The sequence below is a fragment of the Ictidomys tridecemlineatus genome, chromosome 14 (assembly GCF_052094955.1).
Source record: "Ictidomys tridecemlineatus isolate mIctTri1 chromosome 14, mIctTri1.hap1, whole genome shotgun sequence".
NCBI lineage: Eukaryota > Metazoa > Chordata > Mammalia > Rodentia > Sciuridae > Ictidomys > Ictidomys tridecemlineatus.
Window position 1 is genome coordinate 70,897,220 of NC_135490.1, and position 16,922 is coordinate 70,914,141.

At 40.6% G+C, this 16,922-nt stretch overlaps 1 long non-coding RNA gene across 1 annotated transcript; it reads right to left on the minus strand.

The window, feature by feature from the left end:
- Positions 1-11,163: 11,163 nt before the first annotated feature.
- On the minus strand, positions 11,164-12,911 carry LOC144370498 (uncharacterized). Its single transcript, XR_013430471.1, has 2 exons — positions 12,718-12,911; positions 11,164-11,805 (listed from the first exon to the last, which is right to left on the minus strand). It is a non-coding gene; the product is annotated as an uncharacterized LOC144370498 (long non-coding RNA).
- Between the last annotated feature and the right edge of the window lie 4,011 nt (positions 12,912-16,922).

Consider the following 16,922-nt stretch of genomic DNA (forward strand, 5'->3'; position numbering starts at 1 on the left):
AGTGGGATAACTAGAGAAGGTATTCGGTAAAGGATTTTTTGTTCTGAAATGGAGTAGGTTTGGTAGCTTATTTATTTTCTGGGCTTGATTGGATTTTGTCTAATAGTTTCTGTCCCCTAACCCACTGCCTGCTAGAAGGGGAGCTGGGGTCCTTTTTATTTCAATATGTTTCCCAGGTGGAATGATGTGCTGCCGTGTGGCCACCTTCGAAGGCTGGCTCTGCCTTCGAGGCCGGGGGATGGTGCACACTGGCCTTTTCTTCCTTCCTTGAAACCTTTGATGAAGTCAAGAGAAGCAGAGCTTGGCTGTGACCTACCAACATCTAGTTTTGTTTCTTCAGTTTTTGGAAGTTCTAGAAGCCTTTGAATCTGTTTTTTTTTTTTTTTCTCTTGGGAGGTGCGTACTGGGTACTGAATCCAAGGGCACCACTGAGACACATCTCCAGCCCAAGAGAGGGTCTTGCTGAGTTGCTTAAGGTCTTGCTAAATTGCTGAGGCTGGCTTTGAACTCACGATCCTCCTTCCTCAGCCTCCCGAGCCACTTTGCTCGGCTCTGGGTCTGTTTGTAATGCCATCATCCAGTCTCCTAACACTAAGGACCCTGTCTTCCTTCTTGAGTCTTCTGTTTTACCTGAAGGCTTTACATATTTGTCTGCCCCTGATGACCCACCAAGAAAGTTTTGGGGGACTTTGACAATTGATTTAACTGCCAGTGTTAGGTCTCCATTAAGTGACTTACAAGGAAACAGGATTTAACAAATACAAGGAAAACGTTTTACAAACAATTTGCCAGATGGCTCTTCTCCGCTTGTCATATTAGCTTGGTTTGTGACTTATGAGTAAATTTCCCTGCACAATTCCCACCGGGGCTCCAGAGTTAGCAAGAGTGTGTCAGAGGAGCATCTAAATAAATCCTAAGTGGAGGAGGGTTTTCAATCATAAAACTTCTTGGTGACTTTAATCACACAAGAACCTCATGGGCCCTGGAAAGAGAACGTTTATGAAGTAAGTGACCTGTGCAGAGGCAGGACCACCCCAGCCACAAAACAAAAGGGAATTTAGTTTGAGCAGAACTTGCGATTGAATCTCTCCTCCATTTGGAGTAATGGTACTTTTTCAGCATTGGGATGAAATGTACCAAAATAGCGTATATGACACTGGCTTTTCTCAGGCTGCATGGATGATAACCAAGGAATAGGAAAATACCAAACATTTCTTAAGGCCAAGTATGGTCTACATTTTCCATATGGAAAAAAAATGGGAAATGGCTTTTCAATTCTTTCAAGACAAATAGGTTTTCAATGATAATAGGTTGAAAGTGGTGCAGATCTTCCATTTTAAGATCTCCTGCTCAATTGCAGAATCTTCATCTTATGCTTCATTTTTCCAGGTGCAAGACTGAACACACAGATTTCCCTCTCTGAGGCCCTCGAAAGCAGGTGCTGTTTCTGGGACTACAAGGGGCAGGGGAAAGAGGCAAGAGTATTTAGTAAACTCCAGGATTGTTCATAGAGGAACTCTTCTCCGTCCCGCCATTTGTGATTCTATTTTAATAGAAATGGATGGATGTAAGAAAATCTTTTCTTAGTCCACTTGAGGAGACTAATTAGTTCAGTGATTGAGTTTTTCTTGAGAAACAAAACAATGCAAAACTAAACTAACAAGAGCATTAAGCCTGAAAATCAAAAGAGACCTGGGTTCTCTCTGGTTCCAGTTCTGCCATTGATTTAAATTGTCATTTAAACACTCTGAACTATGTTTTCTCACCTGTGAGATGAGGGTGAAGGTAAAGGTTAGATTAGTTAACTTTTAAGATTCCTACTCTGGATATGGAACTATTTCCCTTTTTAGTCCTCTAGTCTAAAAGAGAAAATAATAGTTTCTTTTTGGATATAGTATATCCTCATGAACACCGATCTTATTTTGGGGGGGGGGTGGCTGGATGGGCATTTTCTTTAGAAAATTCTTAAAACAAAGGTCTTCAAAGTATATAGGTATAAAAAAATTGAAGTTTATCTCTGTAAGGGATTATTTGTATAAATTTGGGTATGTGAAAAGGTCCTCAAATGAAGACACCTTCAAAATTATCACTCTGGCTCTTAGGGAACCTCTTGTGAATGGAATTTTGAATTTCGAAACACTCCTCTCAATGGGAAGGGCCATACTCTCTCTCATACACACACACACACACACACACACACACACACACACACACACACACACACGCTCTATATAAGGAATTGAACTAGGGACTGTCTATCCTGAGCTATATCCTCAGCCCTTTTTATGTTTTATTTTGAGACAGGGTTTTTCTAAGTTGCTGAGGCTGGCCTCCAACTTTCAGTCCTCCTGCCTCAGCCTCTAAACTGCTGGGATTATAGGCATGAGCAACAATGCCCAGCCCTCCTCTCCCCGCCTCTTGGCACTTGCTTTTGTACTCTCCTTGGAACCTAATGACTCCCTCCCTTAGAAGGGAAAGTCACAAAATATCTCCAAGGCCAAGCATAAGATTCATAACAACGGTCAGTAAATATTTGCTGAATGAATAAGCAAACTTTTCCACTTCTCTTCCCTCCACGTTACTAGCACAACAAACTTATGTTCTTCAAACATGCCATGCTCTCTACACGCTCCAATCTATTTGCTTTGCCACAAGGCCCTGTCTCAGTTCCTATTCTCCCTAGTCTTTTTTGTTTTTTCCTTGGGGCAGGGGTGTATACCAGGATTGAACTTAGGGTCACTCAACCACTGAGCCACATCCCCAGCCCTATTTTGTATTTTATTTAGAGACAGGGTCTTAGTGAGTTGCTTACTACCTCTCTTTTGCTGAAGCTGGCTTTGAAATTTCCATCTTCCTACCTCAGCCTCCTGAGCTGCTGGGTTATAGGCGTGTGCCACCACACCCAGCTCCTCTTCTCCCTGCTCTTGATGGCTCAAGTCAAAGCCTGTCTTCCCTGGAGCCTCTCTCCTGGTCCCGTCCGTAGAGAAAACACAAAGGCACCTCTTTCTTTTAAATCTGTTTTCAACTCTAGTTGGTCAATTGCAATAACACACATGGGTCCCCTGTAACTGCAAGTGGGCTGTGTAGAGGTTAGTGGTTTATTAAGAATCTTTATCAGAGGGAAACACATGTCCACATATCAATGCTGTATTTCATTTAAAGTTGACGCTGTTGAAGATTTTTAGAAGACCATACAGATATCCTCCCAGTGTGGGGGAAAATAACACTGGTAAAACAATACAGCATGCTCTAAATATTTATTGATCAAAAAGCAATTTATTTTTCTGCTTTACAAATGAATTGAAAAATGTAAAGGCTAGGAGAATAAATAATGTTTAAGTAATGAGCCTAGCCTTTGGGATCAGTTTAAAATTTCATAAATTTTGGGGGCGGATTTGATGGAGGGTTTGATTCATGGAGCAGGATTTCAGAATGAATATTTCAGGATGAATGAAGCTCAGGTTGCTGAGAAATATTTTTATAAGGTAGCACTACTCTTCTTGGATTATTCTTCTAAATTCCTTTTCCATTGGGCATAATTTCTCCTTACTCTGAATGTCTTGGTCCTTCTTAAATTATTCTATTTTTATCTTATAATGTTAGAATCTTATTTTTCCTATTAATTCAAAACTCTTTGAAGAAAGGGTTTATAGCTGACTTATCTTTATAGCTCCTGCGGAATTCAGCATAGGGGAAAGAATTTAATACATTGACCTAAATTCAGAATTGACTTATTGCTCTGGTTTGAGTGTGTTTCCGAAGTTCTTGGGATGGAAACTGAATCTCCTGTGCAGCAGTGTTGGGAGGTCTCCAGTCACTGAGGTGGTCCACCCTTATGCACTGATGCTCATTGTTGTGGGAGCAGATTTATTATAAAAGTGAGTTAAATCCTGATGTGGTGGTGCACGCCTGTAATCCCAGCAGCTCGGGAGACAGAGGCAGGAGGGTAGTGAGTTCAAAGCCATCCTCAGCAATTTAGCAAGGTGCTAAGCAACTCAATGAGATCTTGTCTCTAATACAAATACAAAATAGGGCTGGGGATGTGACTCAGTGGTTGAGTGACCCTGAGTTCAATCCCCAGTACCAAAAAAAAAAAAAAAAAAAAGTGAGTTCAGGCTCCTCTATCACCCTCTCATGCCTGTCTTCTCTTGACTTAGTTCCTCCATGGGTGTTGTGTAAGAAGGCCCTCACCAAGTGCTTTTGCCATGTATGGTCTTTGATTTCCCAACCTCAAAGAAATTTCTACAAAATAAGTTTCTGTTATTCATAAATCTCCCAGCCTTAGTCCTTCAGTTATAGCAGCACAAAATGACTAAGGCACATGTACGACCAGATTCTCCTAAAATCAAAGCCCAGGTGAAATAATAAGAAAATTCGTGAGTGATTTACCAATTAGATACCAATTTATGATTGTGCTCATGCTGTTTGCCAAATATTTCTGTACCTTTCCACATCTGGGCACATTTTCAGATTATATGTCCTTCCCCCCTTGTGGTTGGGTGGAACCCTGCAGCTGGTTCTGGACATTGAGTTATGAATAGCGGTGATATATGTCACATCTGGGTTAAAGTTCAGGTGACAAACACCCCCAGTTTGTTTGAAACTGAGGAGTTTCACAGCATGTGAGATTTGTGGTGCTAAAACAGGACAGTCCCTAGAAAACTAGGACAGGTGTCATGTTAGCTGGAGCATTTAATTGCTGATTCAAGCCTCTCCGTGACTCTTTCTAGAAAGGCACAGAGACTGACATTTGAGATAATGGATGCTCCATTATCGTGAATCCTTGGATCTCTAGGATGAACATAACCTATTTTGTGAACCCATGATGAACATGTAGCATAAATAAAAGAATGAATAAAAACTTTATTCTTATATAGCACTTAGATTTGGAGATATTTGTTACTGCAGCATAAACTAGTTTATCCTGACCAAGGCATGGATATGAATAGCAGTTGGACTGAAATGCACTGATGAATAAGTGTTTCTTTTTTCTTTTCCTTCTGAAATCAAAGCCTATGATTTCACAGGGAAAAAGGAGTTGCATTATCTCAGGGTGTTTTCATTAATCTGGGCTAGGTTTATCATCTTTCTCTTCTCTCTGTAGAACTATACATGCCAACCAAACTTGGTTGAGACTATCTTCCACAAATGATGTTGGGCAACTGAATGATTAATGCATTCTAATTTTCATTTTTAAGACTCAACAATACCATATATTTTAATGTCACAATTAAAAGTTATAGTGCCAAGGGCTGGGGATGTAGCTCAATTGGTAGAGTGCTTGCCTTGCATGCATAAGACCCTGCGTTCAATCCCCAGCACCACACACACACATACAAAAGTTATAGTTCCAGGCCAATAATGTAAATATCCCTGTTTCCATATTAGATGAGCAGTTTCATAAGGAAGGGTCTAGTGGCCTCATCAGTAAATTTTCTGTCATCCACATTTCAGATGTGCAATTTCCTTTATTACTTTAATGAATAGTTGCTGGTGTTTATTTCTGCCAAATACAAACAAGGCAGGTAAGATCCTTTGCCTATTGGAGTTTATATTTCTAGGAATTGGTTTAGGGTTAGCTATAGTAATTGAGACTCAGTGATGGTTCAGTGGTTAAAGAAAGCAGCTCATTTCTGTCTCAGAACAGTCCAAGGAGACCTTCTAGTTTGGCAGCTCTACTCTGCACAGCTATTAAGGACCCAGGTTCTTTCCACTGGTTTGAACCATCATCAACCTTAACCTTATCACCACTATGTAGTTGAAACTTAAGGGGTGCGTAGGTTTGCTAATAGGAAAGGACAAAAGGGTACAGAAGAGACATGGTCAGTTCTTTTAAGGCTCAAGGTTAGAAGTGACAAGTTTCCTTTCCATTCACATTCTATTGGGTCAGAACTTAGTCACATGGCTCTCCTCACTGCAAGGGAGTCTGGGAAATGTAGTCTGTTTACATGCCCAGAAATAAAGTGAAATGGATTTTGGTGGGCAAGCTCAATTGCAACATTTCAAGGATAGATACAAGAATTTATCACATACTTCTCTTCATACAAACCTCTTCTGTGACTGTGAAGTGAAAGACTCAAAGAGAGACAATAGCATCATCTCTCCACAAAGGAATTTACATCTTTATAGAAAAAATATTCCAAGTTTATACAGACACATAGCCATAGCCCAAGATAGAATGTTGCAAATGGCAAGAGGGATTCAAGCACAAAATGCACAGGGAGTTCTAAGGACAAAAGGTTGTGGCATGCTATGATGTCCCCATGTGATAATAATCATCCTAGTCTCTTCCTAGACTCATCCTCTCTTTTGATGTTTATTCCTTACGTCATCCTCTGTGGAATATAAACTAACGTATATTTTGTCTTCTCTGAGAAATGAATCCTCCTTCTGTTATCCTCACGAAACATTTGAGACCTTTATAATGTCTATGTTAGTTCCTTTTCTGCTGCCAATAACACAATAACACAGACTGGGCAAGTTATAAGGAAAAGAGTTTGTCTTGGTTTGTGGTTCTGGAGGAACAAGGAGAAAGGGGCCACATCTAGTATTGACCTTCCTGCTGGCTGAGTCCCCGAGTGGTGCAGGGCATCTCGTGGCAAGACACAGGGAGCACGTGTGAGTGTGTATGCATGTGTGTATGTGTGCCTTCCAAGGTCTCTCTCCAGTTTAGAAAGCTATCAGACTCCAACCCTGGGCGTTCTGCCCTGATGACCTTATCATTTTTGATCACTGCCCCAAAGTCCCACCTCTAAACACCACACTCGGGCTAACATTCCACCCTCTTCATTCCTCCATGAGGATTACATTTCCATGTATGAAGCCTTGGGGGGTACACTCAAACCATAACAAAATCGTACACAAAGGAAGGTAATTATCTAACTATTGCTGTATGTATAAACGTGTCTATATAACCAATGTGATTCTGCAAACCGTACACTTGGAAAAATGAGTAATTATACCCCATTTGATTCAAATGTATGATATGTCAAGATCATTGTATTGTCATGAGCAACTAATACAAAAAATAAAAAAAGAGGGAGAAGGGGTATTGTTGCTTAAACTGGGACTGTAGGAATAATCTGCGATTGTGCCAGACAAACCCGACGTACAGTCACACCACCAGTGGGTATTACTTGGGACTATCAAATGGCTCCTGGTAGCCAGTGGCCTCACTCACTCAGGATTCCTCCCCCTTTCCTGTTTACCTGCTTTATCTTCCCAACCGCAGGTGAAGGAGTCATAGGTTATAGATTTGCATCAATTTAGATTTTAAAAGACATTATTGACTGGTCTTTATTGGGCTTAAAATATCTTGGGATTTTTTGGTGTGTGTGTGTGTGTGTGTGTGTGTGTGTGTGTGTGTTCCCTTAAGCCGTTCTTTTCCAGTTGATACGCTGAGGGTAGGACTTACTTGTGGAAATGTAGCCCTTGTTTTATTCAATACAATCATGTCTTGTATTAATGACCTCAGTTCCTTCATTCTAATTTCTCTATCATAAAATAAACAGGATGCAGCCTACTTTGAGGGAAACCTATCACTCAAACACAAGGCATCTGAATTCATTTTTTATTTTTATTTTTTTTTAGTTATTGTTATTTGGTAAGGGTGGGGTGGGAATGAGGGTGGGGGGAAGAAGGGAAAACCCGTGGGAGTATAGTACATATTCTCATAGACTCCTTTTAGGAACACAGTGGAAGAATTTACAGAACATCTCAAACAAGCTGGCACTTAGCCAGTCTGCATGGCTCTACCCTCGTATTGGTGGGAAAGTGTTCGTTTTAAACACAAATGCCTTATATGCTGACATTTTTCATTGCTGTGGGATATAGGAAATGTGCTTTGTTTGCCTTTTTTTTAAAAAAAGAAATTCTGAATTCTGTGACCTTGAGACCTCCAGCACAAAGATTTAGAAAAGAGGGGTTGGGAACTCTGGAGTCCCCACTGGCCCAGTCCCGCGGTGGCTGAGATGCTTTCTTTATTTCTGGGAAAGTTGGTAGCTGATGTTAGTGGCTCTTATAGATTGTTAAAACAGGACCAATGGGATTTTTCGTTTGTTTGTTTTAAGCTGAGGTTTTGCAATGTTGCTCAGACTAGTCTCTAACTCATTGACTCAAGTGATCCTCCTGCCTCAGCCTCCTCGGTAGCTGGGGCTACAGGTATGTAATGTCACACCTGGCTTGACCAGTTGAATTTTAAATAACCTTGCCTTCTCTTTGCCAAGCTTCTCAGATAGAAGTTTTAGAAAGTTGTTTTTTTTTTTTTTTTTTTTTTTTTTTTGGTACTTGGGATTGAATTCAGGGTCACTCAACCACTGAGCCACATCTGCAGCCCTATTTTGTATTTTATTTAGAGACAGGGTCTCACTGAATTGCTCAGCACCTCAATGTTGCAGAGGCTGGCTTTGAACTCGTGATCCTCCTGTCTCAGCCTCCCGAGGAGTTTTAGAAAGATTTTTGAAGCCAACCATTTACTATTGTTTAGAGTTAAGAACAGCTTACAAGTGATCTAATCAATCCATGATAAAATATATGCCTTTAGGTGGGCATGGTGGTGTACACCTATTAATCTTAGAGATTTGGGAGTCTGAGGCAGGAGGATAGCAGATTCGAAGCCAATCTCAGCAACTTAGTCTATAAGCAACTTAGCGAGACCCTGTCTCAAAATAAAAATAAAGTTACAATTTTCTACAGTATTTAGTACCGTAACCTGGTACATATGTGTGTAGCCTAGGAACAATGGACTATATCCTAGTAGCCTAGCCTAGGTGTGCAGTGAGCTATCCTATCTAGATTTATGTAAGTACTTTCCATGATGTTTACACAATAACAAAATACCTAACAATGGATTCCTTAGAATGTATCCCCGTGGTTAATCAATGCATGACTGTATTTAGAAACATGCATAAATACATGTGTAAGTAATATAAATATTTTGTCTAACTTTCCTGAATAAACAAATAAATAAAATAGGGCTGGGGATGTTGCTCAGTGGTTAAACACCCTGGGGTTCAATCCCTGGTTCCCCCACCCCCCCAAAAAAAAACCCCAATAACAACAACAAAACAAAACATGCCTTTATGGTGATGTATTATTTATTATTTGCTTACGTGGCCTATGTATAAACTATATGGGTCAGGAGATGAAACTGGATGTTCCCCAAGGTATCATTGGTCACTCTTTAGGCTCCTGAACAGTCAAGGGTTCTGGAACCCAAAGACATAGAATATGAGTCTGGGTTTCGTGTTTCCCCAGTAGGTGGATAGTGATAACAGATAAGGTTTATTTAGTATTAGGTGAATATTTTTTTTTTAATATCCTCTCATGGAAATCTCATAAAAATTCCATGAAGAAGGGGCTAATATCCTTATTTCATGGATGAGGAAGTAGAGACTTAAATTAAAAATCTTGTCCAAACCTCTGTTGAATAACTGTCACCACCCAGTAATTGCATCCTTGTCTATTGAACTCTGAAGCTTTTCATTGGCATACTCCACCACACAGTGCTGAAAAGCAGAGTGAGCCTAATGTGCATATGCTACTGACCAAAGTCAAGATATTTCTCCCCCCAAAATAAAGAACTGTTGAGCTAAATCTAGTTAAGATGCGGGGAACTCTCTGTCTTTTCTCTGTTTGCCGAAAAGCAGCAGGATATTTACAAAAAGCAAAAGATTTTTTCCATACCTCCTCACTCTTTTTCCCATCTGAAGACACCATAGAAATTCTCCTTTACAGCATTTATCAACTCAAAGATGGGGCCAGAGGAATCTGGGAGCAGATTTACTTCTTCCTATAGTTTTTGCACCTTCAGAATCCTAGGGCAGCTTCTCTTTTAATTTTGTAACTTCTCTAAAATTTATTGTTCTTCAGTGAAGACAATATTTAAGCTAGACTATAAGTCATGGCTTAGAGTTAGTATTTTTTTTATTGGAGCATAATAATTGCACAGAATAGTGAGTTTCATTGTGGTATAGTCATATACGCCCATAACAATTTGTTTAATTCCAGTCCCCACTATCTCTTGCCTTAGAGGTGCCTTAGGATTGTTTCTCCCGCGTGATGTGCGCTACATGCTTGGATAAGCTTGTTTTTCTCTTGTTAATCTGTCTCTTGTTACAGCATCTGTCTCAACCATGAACTAAAAAGGAACACTATTACATTCTCTCTCTTTAAATACTCTGTGTGATGCACTGGGGTTTTGCATCTTTTGACAGTGCTGAACTCAATAGCTTCCTTGCTTTCCTTTTGCTTGGGGGCATCTCTGGATTTGCTTTAGGTTTCAACTTGACTTTGCCCTCCAGATGGAGTTTACCTTCAGGAAAATAATATATGAAATAAGCTGAGCTTTTATGCCTTTGGAGGAAAATTTGTGTGGACACTACATTTGTGGGTATGGGGTATAAATGACCTTGCTCAAGATTGGAACTTCTTCACCAACCATGGTTCATGGAGGATCCCATGTTTGATGTGTTTAGTGGCAGCCTGCTTCCTCATTTCTGGAAAAGCCCACCTTCAGTCTAGATTGGGAGAAATCAGTTTACCTTCTGGAGAATCCTAGAGAGTTTCTCAGGCCATAGGAATCAGAGATTTGACTACCTGAAGGGAGCCCAAAAAATTGTTGCCCTATTTGTTAAAGAGTGTAAATAGAAATTAATTCAGAACATCAAACTGTGAGTTCAGGTTTGCAGATTTAAAAAAAATAAAAGAGAGAGGATTTCTTTCTGGGTCAATTCTATGTTGAAGTTTAGTCATAAATAATAAAAAAGTGGTCTATAATATTCATCCTTTTTTGTCAAGGTAAGGTAAGTGTTTGAAATGGTTAATTCTGGTTATAGGATTAAAAGTGATTTCATTTGGAGGGAATATTTTAAAATATTTTCTGCATTAAATATGTGTTTATTTTATTACTATTAAAGTAGAAATAGTTTTAGAGATTTATATATCGTTGAGATTCAAAACTAAAATCTTTTATCATGTAGGAAGTGTAGTGTGTGTGTGTGTGTGTGTGTGTGTGTGTGTGTGTGTGTATGTTATGTGTATACACCTGGTTGTGAGATTATCACAGGATGGGGGTGCAAGGATGTCCCTCCAAGGGGCAGTGGGATCTCAACTCAGCAAGTTTTGATTTATGCTTCCAAGAAGAAATTCAGGACATGATGAAAGTAAGGCATAAGTGAAGATTTATTAAAGGACGCCAAAGCAAAGATACCCACACCCCAAAGGCAGGACCCCTCGCTTCTCAGAGAAGACAAGTGACACATCCAGTGTTGAGCTCCCTACTAAAAATGATTCTCCTGGTAATAAAAAATGTGCAGGTTCCCAGGCAAACTTTTGTGAAAATCGTATCCCATATCAATCATTTGATATTTGGGGTTCGGAACGTTTCTTCCTGGTTCAGCAGATCTTTGAGTCTGGTGACATTTGAACTGATTATGTTTTTGTTCTAACTGATCTGGTGCAAGCATACCCTGGAGGTTTTGTTCTAAAAACTAAAGAGACAAGCATAGCTGGTCATGCCCATAGATCCAGGTCTCCATCTAGTAAGGGTCTCTTTTTGTCTATCCTTGGGAGCCCACCTATCTCAAGACTACCCCCCGTAGCTCTCCTCTATACTGCAGATGTCCCCTTCTTTAGTGGATTGTTACCCATAACGTTCTATTCACTATTTTCAACACAGAGACCACTGTGTGCTTCTTCCCATTTGTTGAGAAGCAATCTGTTTTCTCTTCATTTCGTTTAAATATAAATTCAGTCGGTGATATATCTGCCTCCTTCAACATTCAGAAGGTACAAGAAACTCCCTCCCTGGAAAGCAAATAACGTTATCGGTTTCTTGTGTATTTTTCCAGAGATTTTTCTTGTTTATATAAGCCTGCCTGTGCATGTGTGCACGCCTACAAACACACACACACACACACACACACACAAACACACACACACGCACGCACACAAGCAGCAATTTAGGAACAAAATAAAAACAAAGATCAGAAATACAGTGTGTTTTGGTTTGCACTGCTTCGTGGCTGGCCTATCTACCTCCTTTTTACCTTTTTATGGGGGGGGGGGCTGAGATTTCTGGCTTCTGGCTCAAGATTCTAATCCTTCTTCTCTCTTCCCACTCACAGAGAGACAGACACTCCTGTTTATTTCTGGCCCACAAACACTTACTTCTTCTTCTCATTGTTTTTCTAATTTCATACCAGATGACAGTGTGGTGCTCTCAAGTAAAAGGAGCAGAAATGCAGAACAGATGGGGGAGAAGGGAGAGGAGGGGGGGGCAGCAGGCAGGGCCTGTCTCCAGGCCACGGTCCTCAGGCTGCTCCGGAGCTGCATCCTGTGCAGCAGGCAGACTGTAGAAGGCAAGTGGCCCTCAAGGGGGTGACCTTGTGGCCTCTCAGGGTGCAGGGTCCCTGTCCCTGCTACCTCTGCTGGGGCTTCCAGACTCCCTCTCATTTATCTGGCCCATGGCCCACTACGTCCCAGGTTTCCCTGTGCCTTTGAAGAGTCCTCTCATTTCACTCTTAGAAAAGGGGTTCTCACAGTGGAAAAGGAATATGAAGTCCAAAAAGCAATCGCTTAACTCTCAGCCTGTTATTAATTTGTGTATTTTTAGCAACAGCAAGAATCACAGTTACAACTTTTTTTTTCAAAAACTAATTTACCCTCCTCTCCCACCCCGGCTCAGTTTTAGTCAGAATTAAATGCTGTTCCTCCTACCCGGTGTCCCAGCGCACTGAATCACAGCCTCTTCTGAGGAGGAAGGGGACTCGGGTGATGATTTGATAGGGTCCTCTCCGTGTACAGGCCCACGCGTCTCTCCCCAATCTGATTTGAGACTTTCAGGCCTGAATATCACTGTCAGGAAATGGGCCTGGTTTTTCCTGAAAGAAAAAGTCCCATGGACAAGGTCAACTGGCTGTGTCTGATGGTGTTTGTCATCCAGCTTCAAATATGGTGACTCATAGTCACAGGTTGGAATGAACCTACTTGCTATCATTCATTAAAAATGAGTTCCCACCACGAGGGGGGCCGACAGACTCATGTATATCACATCTCTGTGGCCAAGCACGGAAGGAATCATTTTTTTTTTTTAATGGCACAGTCTCCAAAGTAGCTCAAGCTTTCTGTTCTTTTATTTGTTTGTTTGTTTTGGTTTGTTACAGTTCCTTTTGCTAACATTTTAGCCCTCAGATGAGGTAGAGAAACTTTGGAGATGGGAGGGGAAAATGCCTTCTTCTCCCTCCTCCTGGAAATAGACTAGATCCATGGGGGCAGAATGGAAGAATGTACTCAGCAAGGAGGGAGCAGGCTGGTGCCGGATGTGACATTCAAGTGACCTTGTCTAGTCCTTTTCTCTGGTGATCGCCCCCATGGTAGATGGAATGTTCTAGATGGATTCATTGGCGATGTCCCATCCAGGATGGGCCCAGCTGACCTCACAAGTAGTGAGTGCCTCAAGGGAAAATCCCACTACTGGGGTCTGGTCTTCTAATTAAGTTCCAGAGTCTGAACATTCTATTTAGGCAAAAAGGTACAAATAATCATAATGATCAAACTCTCTAGAGGAGATTGTCAACTTACAATAAGAAACATATCCACCAGCGCACTCGATGCCAGCTCATGGCGCAGTTTGTTTTCTCCCTGTAGGAAAAAAAAAAGTCAATTATAACTTTAGGCTGAGCCTTTGTAAATCCAGGCTCAAGGAAAAGGAGGTAGATTTCCAAACATCCAGTTTTATTTACCTTTTCATTGTTCTCTAGTGAGTAACAGACTTACTAAAATACAAACAAAAAGGAGCTTTACAGTAATAGTAATAAATAGTAAATAAATAGTCTTTATTTACTATTTATTACTATTTTGAATAAGAATAACATACATATGATAAAATACTCAGTAAAAATGTTAAAGAGTGAAAAGACCATCCTTCTCCCACCTTCATTCCCAGCTCTCTGATTCTTATCCACGGTTGCCAATTTCTGTGCTTCCTTCCAGAGTTATGCTATGTGCATAGAAACATAAGTGTGTGTATTTCTTCCACTCTCATTTCATAGGTACATACAGTAATACCTCCCCCCCACACACACACACATACACACTGCTGTGTGTTTTGCTTTCTTTACTTAACATTATGTCTTGGACTTCTTTCCAAGATGTCTTATATTTTGATTGCTTGAATACATTCAGTTTGACAGGCAAATCTCTTGCTTACGATTTTTGCTATTACAAAGACTGCTAAAGTGAATGAAATGATTCAAGGTATATTTTTACCATGGAGTGCTTTAGTAAAATAGCTCTTATGATGGTGAACTCACTCATAGTATGATCTTGTTCCCAAGGTCCAGTGGCTTTCTTCCTGGACACTAAGAAGCACTGACAAATTTAGATACCCCTTTTCCCTCTGTGTACCACCTCTGCCCCAGATTTCAGGATTACCATTTTTCTTCCTCCTGGGTACAATGTAGTTCATTGAATTTTTATTGAATTTTGCATTTTAGCTAGACTCATATTTTAGTAAGCACCTCTCAGCAATGCTAAGATTTTAGTCTTTCCAAATTTCTCAGCCATTTCTTTAGAGAAAATTACTAGTGTAACTTTAGGGATGTTCTCTGTGTGAGTTTATGTGTGTTTAACTAATACTCTCAAAAGATAACTTTTATTCGGAAGGCCAAGAGGTTATATGCTTTCAGATTAATTTATGTTGTTAAAGTGTATTGAATTACCTTATTTTTCAGTAATTTGGAAATTTTGAATAAAATCTATTTTTCCTAGAAAAATTTCATTCCCCCTGCCTTTATTTTCTAAGGCTGCTCAGTGATCAGTAGACTGGAGTAGAATAAAACTGTTGTTCCAACACTGTTCTCTTTTGTGTGTGTGTGTGTGTGTGTGTGTGTGTGTGTGTGTGTGTGTATCAAACTTGTTGAGATTTTTCAGGACAGCTTATACAGGGGAAATGTAAGTAAATTAAAAATGAATATTGGTCACATCTGTGTTTTCTGAAGTCCTTCTGACATGTTCTCATCAGAAACTCCTTATCAATCACATTTATGAAAATTCCAATCTCCTATACCCACTTCAGAGCCTACCTTGCTTTCCTAGGGTGTATAAGTCATGCGTCCTACATGTGTCCCATGGTGTAGAGAGCCTGTGCCAGCCAGCCCTAACACTATAGACTCTCTCCTTTTATGCAAATTCCTATGCAAGCTATAAATCTCTGAGTATTTGCTACCCTGGGGAGTAGAGAAGGTGGGCACAGAGACATTCCAATGAACTATTATCAGCCAGTGCCTCTTAGACAGACACTTGACTCTCAAGAGCCAGGCCACTGAGAAATAAAATCCATTATAATAAACTGACTGATGTAAAAAATAGACCTCCAAGTGTATAATGACTCCAACACATTCAAAATTTATTTCTTGTTCTCATAACAAGTGGATGATAGAACCGCTCAGCAGGGTGACCGCCCTCCACAGAAGAATTTCAGATGCAGGCTTTGTTAGTTCTGTACTCTCCAGCCCTTGACTTCCAAGATGACCTTGGAGGTCACCCTATTCCCTCTAGCTGGAAGGAGAAAAAGGTCATGGGCGAGTGCTACATGCCAGGCTTTCAAGGCCAGACCCAGAAGTGGTGCAATCCACCTCTGCTCCTATTTCACCCACCAGAGTACAGCCACATGGCCTCCAAACTGCCAAAGAGCCTGGGAAAGCACAGCTTCCGGCTGGGTATCCACTTCCAGGAACAACTCTACACTGTGGTGGGAGGCTTGGATTTTTGTTGGATGTATAGCTGTCTTTCTCTTATGATCATAAACTTTTGGGGTCATATGTTTGAAGCGTTGTACTATGTATGAACACACATTTAATTCTCACAAACATCCATTTGTTGTAGAAATTGTCAATATATTTTTATAGATTAAGATATTGAAGTTTAGAAATTAAATTACCTGCCCAAGATCATACAGCTAGTAAATTTTAGATCTGAAATTCAAATCCTGGTCTACCTGATTCTAAAACCTAGTGCTTCTAACTTTCTTCTCTACAGCCTGGGTAGTATAACACATTGGAGGCTTTAATGACGAAAACAGAGGACAAGTACACACCCAGAGTCCCCCTTGGTACTTTCTCAGTTTCTTTTATAGCAGCAAAAAAAAAAAAAAAAAAGATGCAAGGTTCTGAGTAATTTCAGTGGTTTTCACATTATCCCTTACCACTTCTGCTTTCCTTATCTAGCATCTAGAATTGCTTCACTTATTCTCAAGGATTCAATCACCATTTACACGAAGATGACTCTCAAGTGTTGATCTTCAGCCTCAACATTTCATCTCAACATCAGCTCCTACTTCTGACAGCCTACTCAACACCCCCCGCAGGTACCCTGGGATTCAAGAGGACCCCAAAGTGAAGGCATTGACCTCACACTTTCCTCACTCCCCAAGTTCATTTGTCAACTACTCACTGGCTTTGATCAGCCTGACCTTGGTTTTTCCATTACTGCTGACTTGGTAAAGACTAAATGGATTCAGAGCTAGTTTGCATGTTTTCTAGACGGCCCAAATGTCATCACTATCGCCTATAGGTTCAGGGGACTATTTTGAGATGGTGATGATGATTAACTCAAAAAAAAACACCCTCTGCCTCTTCTCTTTTCATTTTCTGTTTGACACTGAGGAAGTGCGGAGAACATCTAAACCACACGAGTCCTTAGGCACTCAGCCGGGGCCTGAGTCATGTTTGCCCACTGATGGAGACATATTGACACTCCTGAAAATGATGATGTGGGCCCTGTCCATGCCTTTTACTACCTCAAGTCCCTCTGTCCAACCTATTTTTTTTTGGGGGGGGGGAGGGGATCTCTTTCTTTTTCCTACCTTCCTCATCTTTGAGCTGATTTAAAGGCAGACAATAGCCTAACAAATCACAGTCCCT